Here is a 10,032-nt window from a genome sequence, read left to right as displayed (position 1 = left end):
AATAACTTACAACTCAACAACAAAAAGACCCAATTAAAAAGGGGCAAAGGATTTGAATACACACATTCCTCCAAAGAAGATATACCAATGACAAATGCTCAGTTAACCATTAGGGAAATATAATACAAAACTAAAATGAGATACAATTTCACACTCCCTAGGATGACTATAATGAAAAAGACAGACAATAACAAGTATTGCTGAGGATATGGAGAAATTGGAACTCTTAGGGCAGTGCTGATGAGAACATAAAATGGTACAGCCCCTTTGGAAAACAGCTTGGCAGTTCCTCAAAAAGTTAAAGTTATCATATGATCTAGCAATCCCACTCCTACATATATACCCAAAGAACTGAAAACACATGGTCACAGAAAAATTTGTGTATGGATGACCATAGCACAACTATTTACACAGGCATGCCTGGTTTTATTGTGCTTCACTTTATTTTGTTTTGCAGATAATGCATTTTTTACAAATCGAAATTTTGTGGCAACCCTATGTGGAGCAAATCTATCAGCACCATTTTCCTAACAGTATTTGCTCACTTCGTGTCTCTAAATCACTTTTTTGGTAATTCTTGCAACCCTTCAAGCTTTTTCTTTATTATTATGTTTGTTATGGTGATCTGTGATCAGTGATCTCTGATGTTACTACAAAAACTCACTGAAGCCTCAGATAATAGCATTTTTTTAGCAATAAAGCATTTCTTAATTAAGGTATGTACATTGTTTTTTTAGACACAATTCTATTGAACATTTAATAAACTACAGTATAGTGTAAACATAACTTTTATATGCACTGGGAAACCAAAGAAATCACGTGACTCACTATATTGCAACATTTGCTTTATTGTAGTGGTATGGAACTGAACCCACAACATCTCCTAGGTAAGCCTCTAAATAGCAAAAATGTGGAAACAACCCATAGGTTCAGCAGTTGATGGATGGAGAAACAAAATGTGGTACATCTATGCAATGAAATATTATTCAGCCATAAAAAGAATGAAGTACTGATACATGTCACAACAGGATGAAACTTACAAGCATTATGCTAAGTAAAAGCAGCCAGAAACACAAAGCCATATATTGCATGATTCCATTTCCATAAAATGTCCAGAATAGTCAAATATGTGGATACAGAGAAAGAGAGAGACAGAAAGTAGATTAGTCATTGTCAGGGACTGGGGAAAGAGGTGAAAGGGAGTGACTGCTAATGGGTACATGGTTTCTTTCTGAGGTGATGAAAATGTTGTGGAATTAGATAGTGGTGATAGCTGCACAACCTTGTGAATATGTTAAAACCCACTAAGTTGCATGTTTTAAAATGGTGAATTTTATGATATATTGTAACCGAGTTCAAGCTCATACTGCTCACTGCACAAGAGGCCACTGAGTTGAGAGACAAGGTGTTGGGGCCAGGAAAAACACTTTATTCAGAAAGCTAGCAAACCAAGAAGATGGCGGACTAATGTCCTAAAGAACCATCTTAATTCAAGGTAGAATTCAAACTTTTTTTATTGTTTTTTATTATTTACCAAGGGTCCAAGGATGGTTGTGAAAACTTTGTTCTTGGTCAGCTGACTTGGGTTGATGTGAGTCTGGTCACAATGTTCCTTTAAATCTTGACAAGAGAATCGTTATTTTTTTGTTCATACTTCCTTATCTCCCTGTGGGAGACAAGATTCAAGTGAGGGGCTGTTTGCACAAATCTTAAGCTGTAAGCAAAATTCCTTTAATGATTATCATGTCTATGTGTAGAGCTAAGCAGAGGTTTAAGACTCAGAGATTAAAGCAGCAGAAGAGATAGATACATTATGGAGTCAAAGATGCCAAGCTTCTTCTACAAATAAGATGCAGGCAGGAGACATTGTGGGAAAGGGTGTCTGTCCCCAAGAGGGCCCCACACAGTTCTGCTTGGTTACAATATGAATTATATCTCAAAGAAAAATTAGCCTTTTAGTTTAAGGGAAAAAGTGTGAGCTATATTAAAGTTTCAAAATCACAATAAAAAATTTTAATACTTTTTATTTTGAAATGATTGTAGATTCACAGGAAGTTGCAAAAATAAAGTTCGTTTGACCCTTTATCCAGTTTCCCACAATGGTGACATCTTATATAATTGTAGTACAATATCAAAACAGGAAATTAACACTGGTACAATACCGTTAATTAGACTACAGGCCTTATTGAGTTTTCACCATCTTTATACACACTCATTTGTGTGTGTGTGTATGTGTGCAGGTATGTGTATCTATACAATTAGACCCCATATATAGATTTGTGTAGCCCCCATGACCATCATGATATAGAACTGTTTCATCAACACAGAGGAACTCCCTCATACTACACCATATAATCACATACCTCCACCTTCGTCCCTGTCTCCTGGCAATCACTGACCTGTTCTCCATTTCTGTTGCTTTGTCATTTCAAGGATATTACCATCAGCCTTCTGTATCCAAGGATTCTGCATCCACGGTTTCAACCACGGATCAAAAATATTTCATCAAAAATATTGTCAGATCAAAAATATTCAAGTGTATTCAGAAAAAATTCCAGAAAGTTCCAAAAGGCAAAACTCGAATTAGCCACAAGCCAGCAATTATTTACATGGCATTTACATTGTATTAGGCACTATAATATAAGTAATCTAGAGATGATTTTTAAATATATGAGAATGGGACCTAATTCAACTTAAAAGCTTTTGCATAGCAAAGGAAACCATCAACAAAACAAAAAGACAACTTACTGAATGGGAGAAAATATTTGTAAACGATATGACCCATAAGAGATTAATACCTAAAATATATAAACAGCTAATACAACTTAATATCAAAAAACAAACAACCCAATTTAAAAGTGGGAAGAGGACTCGAACAGACATTTTTTCAAAGAAGACGTGCAGATGGCCAACAGGTACATGAAAAGATGTTCAACATTGTTAATCATTAGAGAATTGCAAATTAAAACCACAATGAGCTATCACCTCACACCTGTCAGAAGAGCTATCATCAAAAGGACCACAAATAACAAATGTTGGTGAGGATGTGGAGAAAAGGGAACCCTCGTACACTGTTAGTGGACATGCAAATTGATGCAGCCACTATGGAAAATACTATGGAATTTCCTCTAAAAACTAAAACTAAAAATAGAACTAAATATGATCCGGCAATTTCACTTCTGGGTATATATCTGAAGAAGAAGAAAACACTAATTCAAAAAGATACATTCACCCCAATGTTCATATCAGCATTATTTACAATTGCCAACATATGGAAGCAAACTGTGTCCATCAACAGATGAATGGATAAAGAAGATGTGGTATATTTATATACAATGGAATACTGCTCAGCCATAAAAAATGAATGAAATGTTGCTGTTTGCAACAACATGGATGGGCCTGGAAGGTATTATGCTTAGTGAAATAAGTCAAACAGAGAAAGACACATACTGTATGTTATTCCACTTATATGTGGAATCTAAGAAATACAACAGACTAGTGAATATAACAAAAAAGAAACAGACTCACAGATAGAACAAACTATTGCCTATCAGTGGGGAGAGGGAAGAGGGATAGGGTAAGGGATTAAGAGGTACAAACTACTATGTATAAAATAAATAAGCTACAAGGATATATTGTACAGCACAGGAAATATAGCTAATATTTTATAATAACTATAAAAGGAATATAATGTATAAAAATTTTGAATCACTATGTTGTGCATCTGAAACTAATATAATATTATAAATCAACTATACCTCAATAAAATAATAAATAAAATTAAATTAAAAATAATAAAATATAAGGGAGAATATGCATAAGTTGTATGCAAATGCTACATCATTTTACATAAGGGACTTGAATATTTGCAGATTTGGGTATCTGCAGCGAGGTGGGGGGGTGAGGTCCTGGGACCAATCTCTCTCAGATACCAAGGGACAACTGTATACAAATGGAATCATACTGTATGTAATCTTTTGAAATTGGCTTTTTTCCCTAAGCATAATGTCCTTAAGATCCATCCAAGGTGTCGTATATCAATAGTTTATTCCTTTTTATTTCCGAGTAGTATTCCATGGTCTGGATGTACCAAAGTTCGTTTTACCACTCACCCAATGGAAAACATTTGGATTGTTTCCAGTTTTGGGCTATTACAAGTAAAGCTTCTATGAACATCCATGTACAAGTTTTTGTGTGAACATGTTTTATTTTTCTGGCATAAATGCCTAGGAGTGCAATTCATGAGCTATATAAGTAATTGCATGTTTAGTTTTATAAGAAACGGTCACACTGTTTTCTAGAGTGACTGTACTGCTTTACATTCTCATCAGCAATAAATCAGGGAGCAAATTTCTCTGCATCTTAGCCAGTATTTGGTATTGTCACTGTTTTTATTTTAGTCATTCTGATACATGTGTAGTGATATCTCGTTGTAGTTTTAATCTGCATTTGGTAGGGGTCAGTTTCAGCCTACCAATGGTGATCCTATCAGTTAGAAATGCCTGGGGGCACTCACCTGGGCCCTACTATTTGTGGGCGAGCCCCAGGGACATTTCCCTAAACAGAGCCAATGTTGTGTCTGGACCGGCTCTTGTGATTCTTATTATGATTGCAAGACTATCAAGGAAATTTAGAAAAACGAGGTTCATTACTCATAAGTCCTGGATGGTACATAGAACACTGAGCGCCACACAGAGAGGTCATGGGGAGAGAGAGAGAGAGAGCATGTGAACCTGGGGTTCTGCCTTTATTGGGGTTAAGGGTGAGGTGCCCAGGATTTCACGAGTTCATTCTTTATTAGTGAATTTAAAACATAAGAGTGGGAATTAAAGCATAGGAAGGGAAAAGCAGGGTCACACATCCTTTCAGTTATCTAGGTCACCCAGAGCTTTCTAAAAGGGGAACTACAGGAGTGGGAGAGCCTGGCTCTTTATCTCATTGTGTAGCTGACAATGTGTTTATTCAAGATGAATGTTTTTGAAATGGACGCCTCAGCAATCAAAAGCTTAATGACAGGCACTTACATTACAATTTAAAAACTGCTGATTATTAAGCACTTACACTACAATTTTCCTAATGGTTAATGATGTTGAACATCTTTTCACGTGTTTATTTGCCATCTATCTATCCTCTTCAGTGAAATGTCTCTTCAGCCTTTTGCTCATTTTCAAATTGGGTTGATTAGCTTTTTGCTATTGAGAGTTCTTTATATATTCTGCATACTAGTCCTTTGTTGGATACATAGTTTACAGATGCTTTCTCCAAGTCTATAGCTTGTCTTTTCATCCCCTTAACAGGGTCTTTTGCAGAGAAAATAATTTTAGTTTTGGTAAAGTCCAATTTATCAAATTTTTCTTTTATTAATTTTATCAGTTTACTATTGCAGCTATAACAAATTACCACAAACATAGTGGCTTAAAACAACTAATATTTATCTTACAATTCTGGGGGTCAGAAGCCTGAAAAAGGCTCTCACCAGGCTAAAATCAAGGTGTTGGCAAGGTTGTATTCCTTCTGGAGGCTCTAGGAGAGAATTCATTCCTTGCCTTTTCCTGCTTTTAGAGGCTGTCCGAATTCCTTGGTTCATGACCTTCCTCCAGCAAAGATGTCATTCCAACCCCTGCTTCTGGCATCACATCTCCTTCTCTGATTCTTACCTTCTGGCCTCCCTCTTATATGGACCCCTGTGATTACATTGGGCCCACATAGATTATTCAGGATAATCTTCCCATCTCTTAATCATATATGCAAAGTCCTCAGCCATGTAAGGTGCAAATTCACAAGTTCCAAAGATTAGGACATGGACACTTTAGGGTTAACCATTATTCATCCTACTACACGGATCTTGTTTTTGGTGTCATGTCTAAGAGTCCTTCACCAAGCTCTAGGGCCCCAAGATTTTCTCCCATGTGCTTTTCTAACATTTTTCTAATTTTACATGTTATATTTAAGCCCATGATCCATTTTGAATTAATTTTTGTGTAAAGTATGAGGGATTAATAAATTTTGATTATGTATAAAGTGCCACCCTGAGAAAATAGAACCATTGCACTTACTCAGAGAAGGCCACCAAGATGGTTCATCTCTTTCAAGTGTTTTCATTGATAGTACCTGATTAAAAACAGAGACAACACACATGTCAAAAAAGGAAACTACAGAATAATATCACTTACAAACAAAGATGTAAACCTATTAAATAAAATAAGAATAAATTGGATTCAGAGTTCCCTCAACAGAATGCTCCACCACCAAGAAAGATTTATTCCAGGAATGCAAATATGGTTAAATATTAGGAAATCTATTCCTAAGACACAACAATAGGTCAACAGAGAAAAACTGTATGATCATCTTAATACATGCTTAAAAAGCATAAAATAAAATTAAATGTCCATTCTTGATTAAAAACTCTTTAAAACCTAGGAATACAAGATACTTCTGTAATATCATAAATGCTACCTATCTCAGGTCAATAACCAGCATCATAAAATGAAACCCTATAGACACTTCCTTTAAAATCAGAAACAAACCAAGAATGTCTTTTATCAACACAGTTACTTACTACTATTTTCAGATTCCTGGCCAAAGCAATAACAAGTAAAACAGAATTGAGAGGAATAAATATGGGAAAGAAGGCAACAGAAATATGTTTAGAGGTGATTCCTTTCTTATCACAACTAAAATACCCACTGTAATACCCAAACTGCTATTTACACTGATACAAATTCAATTGTTAATAAGCTGAGGTGTGAGTGAACAAGGAGAAGAATAAAAACAGGGTGGGAGAGTAGGCAGGGATTCAATTACATAAGGTCTTGGAGGTCATGGTAAATATTCTGAGTGAGATGGGAAACCACTGAAAAGTTTTGAACGAGGAAGTAACAATATCTGATCCCCTTTATCACTTTTTTTTCATCAGTTTTCTTCAAATTTGAAAAAAATTTCACTTCCCCCAATATATGAGAAAAGAAATGCCAAATCAATAAAGAATTGAGAGACTATAACTTAAAATTGAAATGTGATATTTTGACTCCATTAATGCATAATGAGCTAAGCAATAATTTTGACAAAAACATTGTCTCTCTTAAGAACACATAAAAATAGGCAGAGAGATCAAAAGAAAACATTTCACCCTGAACAAAATACACTTCTGTTTTAATAGCTACAACAAGATAAATTTTACTACGATATCAGAATTGGGGGAGAGGTAATCTGCAGGTCCTGGCACAGAAGCATTGAAGGAGTTCCCGGAAAAGTTAATTGAAATCATTGAAGAGGAAGGCTACTATTTCCATACAGGTGTCTAATATCAATAAAGCAGGAATTTTTGTAATCTAATGCTGTCACAAATCTCCAATGTCAAGAAATATAAATCAAGACCTGGCTATAAAGCAGAGGTGGTTGAATTGTTAGGTCCTCAAAGGAACTCAGCCATGAAGATTTTATTGAAATAGGAGAGCAAGGGGTCACTGTTCAAGTTGCCATAGAAATTATCCCTCTCTAAACATTTACCATGTGTCAATATGCAGCTCATCGGCAACAAAAACTTTCCAGAGAGATGACCCTATTTTAAAATGCACTTGGAGGGTCATAAGAGTAATAAAAAATGCCTATGTTCACTTGATATTTAGCAGAAAAATATGACATCTTCATTCCAAACTTCAAGGACTATATTTTCTTTTTTTAAAAGATTGGGATATACTTCACATACCACATAATTACCCTTTTAAAGTGTACAATTCAGTGTTATTTTTAATATATTCACGATGGTCATCTTAGCCCAGCCCATGAATAAAAATAACCTCCACCAGAAAGAAGCATTTATAATGTAGCATTTTTAATGTGGTATTAAAAGCATTTCTAATGTAGCATTTAAAGCATTTATAATGTAGCTTTTTAAAAAGTGTTTTATTTAGTGTTTTTTATTACATAGTTCATAAGGATCTTTTAAAAACATATATTTGGATTTTCTTTTATTTTTCATTTATTTTCATTATCAATTTTGATATTTTTAGTGTCAGATGAGTTTTCAGGAACAAATTAGAATGTATTATATTGCACCAGTAGGATATGAATTTACCTTATGACAGCTTAATGACTGAACTTGGTCCAGGAACCAATAGGTTACAAGTTATTTGCAAATAATATGATTGTTTAATTTAAAAACTCAAGAGAATAAACTAAGAAATTGTTAGAATTGATAAGAGAGTTCAAACAAGTGGCTAAATACAAGATAATATATGAGACAATCAAATTTTCCTGTATACTAATAATAACCAATTAGAAATGTTAAAGAGAAAAACCACAGACCCAAAATGGCATCACTTGTGCTAAAACCCATGATGCCAAAACTAACCTAAACCAACGATAGCCAACCTAATTGCAGTTTTGACTTTCCCCAGGAATGTAATCTTAATCAACCAGTCCGAAACTTTCTGGTCAGCACCAATGAGGTAACCTGTCATGTGGGCCCTCTCTATCTGCCCTACGCCCCCCCAAGAGTAGGAAGAGGCAATCTGCTAGTTCCTTTCCTCACAAAAAGAAGATGTCTTGGGGGCTTCTCTGGTGGCACAGTGGTTAAGAATCCGCCTGGCAATGCAGGGGACATGGGTTCGGGCCCTGGTAAAGGAAGATCTCACATGCCGCGGAGCAACTAAGCCTGTGTGCCACAGCTACTGAGCCTGCGTTCTAGAGCCCATGAGCCACAACTACTGAAGCCCACATGCCACAACTACTGAAGCTCACGTACCTAGAGCCCGTGCTCTGCAACAAGAGAAGCCACCACAATGAGAAGCCCACGCACTACAATGAAGAGTAGCCCCAGTTTACCACAACTAGAGATAGCCTGCTCGCAGCAACGAACACCCACTGCACCCAAAAATAAATAAATAAATAAATAATGAATGAATGAATGAATGAATAAATAAATAAATAAATAAATTTATTTTTAAAAAAAGAAGAAGATATCTTGGTCTAAAATGACACTTTCTTTTTCTTTTTTTCAATTTTAAATATTTATTTATTTATTTGGCTGTGCTGGGTCTTAGTTGTGGCATGTGGGATCTTCATTGCTGCATGCAGGATCTAGTTCCCTGACCAGTGATTGAACCCAGACCTCCCGCATTGGGAGTGCAGAGTCTTGGCCACTGGACCACCAGGGAAGTCCCCAGCCTTTCTTTTCTTTTGCTAATGACTTCTTCTCTCCAACTTCCTTTCTATAAAAGCCTTCCCCCCTTTTTTTTAACATCTTTATTGGAGTATAATTGCTTTACAATGGTGTGTTAGTTTCTGCTTTATAACGAAGTGAATCAGTTATACGTATACATATGTTCCCATATCTCTTCCCTCTTGCATCTCCCTCCCTCCCACCCTCCCTATCCCACCCCTCTAGGTGGTCACAAACCACCACCGGGTTGATCTCCCTGTGCTATGTGGCTGCTTCCCACTAGCTATCTATTTTACATTTGGTAGTGTATATATGTCCATGCCAGTCTCTCACTTTGTCACAGCTTACCCTTTCCCCTCCTCATATCCTCAAGTCCATTCTCTAGTAGGTCTTTGTCTTTATTTCTGTCTTACTCCTAGGTTCTTCATGATCTTTTTAATTTTTTTCTTATATTCCATATATATATGTTAACATACGGTATTTGTTTTTCTCTTGCTGACTTACTTCACTCTGTATGACAGACTCTAGGTCCATCCACCTCACAACAAATAGCTCAATTTCGTTTCTTTTTATGGCTGAGTAATATTCCATTGTATATATGTGACACATCTTCTTTATCCATTCATCTGTTGATGGACACTTAGGTTACTTCCATGTCCTGTCTATTGTAAATAGAGCTGCAACGAACATTTTGGTACATGACTCTTTTTGAATTATGGTTTTCTCAGGGCCAGTAGTGGGACTGCTGGGTCTTATGGTAATTCTATTTTTAGTTTTTAAAGGAACCTCCATACTGTTCTCCATAGTGGCTGTATCAATTTGCGATTCCACCAACAGTGCAAGAGTGTTCCCTTTTCTCCACACCCTCT

This window comes from Eubalaena glacialis (genome assembly GCF_028564815.1).
Source record: "Eubalaena glacialis isolate mEubGla1 chromosome Y unlocalized genomic scaffold, mEubGla1.1.hap2.+ XY SUPER_Y_unloc_1, whole genome shotgun sequence".
Taxonomy (NCBI): domain Eukaryota; kingdom Metazoa; phylum Chordata; class Mammalia; order Artiodactyla; family Balaenidae; genus Eubalaena; species Eubalaena glacialis.
The sequence above is the reverse complement of the archived record's forward strand: the minus strand, read 5'-3'. Positions refer to the sequence as shown.